Genomic DNA, 1,520 nt, shown 5'->3' with positions numbered 1-1,520 from the left:
TCTCCAAAGCCCTGTTTTTAATTGATGAATTAACGTGTGCATGTATGTATATAGCACTAGATATTGAATCTAAGGCCTAGTATATGCTAGGCTCTACCAGTGAACTATACCACTCCCCCGCCCCAGGGGGGCGTATTGTTGTTGTTTTACATAGGGTATAGCCTTGAACTTTGAGATCCTCCTGCCTCAGCTTCCTGGGTGTTACAATACATGCACCACTGTACTAAACTTTTGAGGGGATTTTTTTTTTTTTTTGGCGAGCAACCATATATTTATTGTGCTTGGGAGGCAGAGTAAGGGAGAAACCCCAGCAGGAAGAAGACTGGGTCCGGACTAGAGTTCCTGGTGAAGGCAGGAAGGTCTCTATTGTGCCCATCAGAGAACAAGAGAGGGGGCTCGATAGATCATTCCCTTTGTTTCTCCATGGAGCTTCTTGAGCGTCTTGAAGTTCTTCAGGCTGATGTCATACAACACCGCATAAACATTAGGGATCTCCATGACCATCAGCCGGATGTCCTGGCTCATCCAGGACATCTGTACTCTGTCTCATCCAGCTCATGCACAGCGGCTAATAATCACCCACATGGGGCTGTTTTGCTCACTGCCATCACCTCTCTCCGAGAAGTACTTCAAGATTTGAGTGTGGAAGCCCTGCAGCTTGTATGAAGGCTGGTCATCAGCTCAAACACCTTCTCCTGGACAGCCACTCCAAAATTATTCCCATCCTCTCTCCGAGGTAGCTGTCGTTACAAACCAGGTAGTGACCTGATGGAGTTGCTGGATGGCATCCTTGATCTCAGGCTTCAGGTGCTGCAGGGGGACCACAATCTTCTCACTGCAGTTCCCTGGGCCACAGGGAGGACCTTTGTTATCATCTCCCCCTTTCTTCTCATCCTTCTCTTTCTCCTTGACTGGATCAGGTACTGGGATGTCCAATGGAGCCTTCAGATTGCTCACATTGGCTTCATTGAGAGCTGGCTCCTTGAAGAACGCGTCCAGCTCTGAGATCTTCTTGGGAAAATAGCCTCCAAGCAGGTTTTCTGTCTGTATGAGGAGGTGGAGGAGGATGGGGTCATAATCAAATGCCTTTCCTTGCTGCACAGGTCTTCACAAAACACATCCACCTTGGCTTAGGCTTCAGGATGGACCCTCAGTGTGACCATGGTCAGATCGCCAGGGCTGGGGGGGCGGGGGGCGGGCGGAGTACCACATGAGGAGCCTGGAGTGGACAGCAGAAAGCTTGAGGGAAGTTTTAATTTGAATTTGCTCCTAGAGTGAGAAAAGTGGTGGCCACTTTTCAAACATATGAACGAGAGGGTCACCGCACTCCTCTGAGGAGTCCAGTGTAAGCAGCCCACGTGTAGAGGGCTGAGTGGCCACAGAACTGGTGTTCTTGAAGGACATTTGCTGAAGGCAAAGGAATGAAGTTGGGGCCTGAGGTTCAGAAGGACAGTTGTGTTTTTTTGTTTTTGGTTTTTTTCTCGGAGCTGAGGACCGAACCCAGGGCCTTGCACTTGCTA

The 1,520-nt window shown here is 49.5% G+C and overlaps 1 pseudogene; it reads right to left on the bottom strand.

The window, feature by feature from the left end:
• Window positions 1-375: 375 nt before the first annotated feature.
• On the bottom strand, window positions 376-1,163 carry LOC131923170 (proteasome activator complex subunit 1-like; annotated as a pseudogene).
• Window positions 1,164-1,520: the final 357 nt, after the last annotated feature.

Source organism: Peromyscus eremicus, chromosome 13 (genome assembly GCF_949786415.1).
Source record: "Peromyscus eremicus chromosome 13, PerEre_H2_v1, whole genome shotgun sequence".
Lineage (NCBI taxonomy): Eukaryota > Metazoa > Chordata > Mammalia > Rodentia > Cricetidae > Peromyscus > Peromyscus eremicus.
This window is presented reverse-complemented; position numbering and strand designations above follow the sequence as displayed.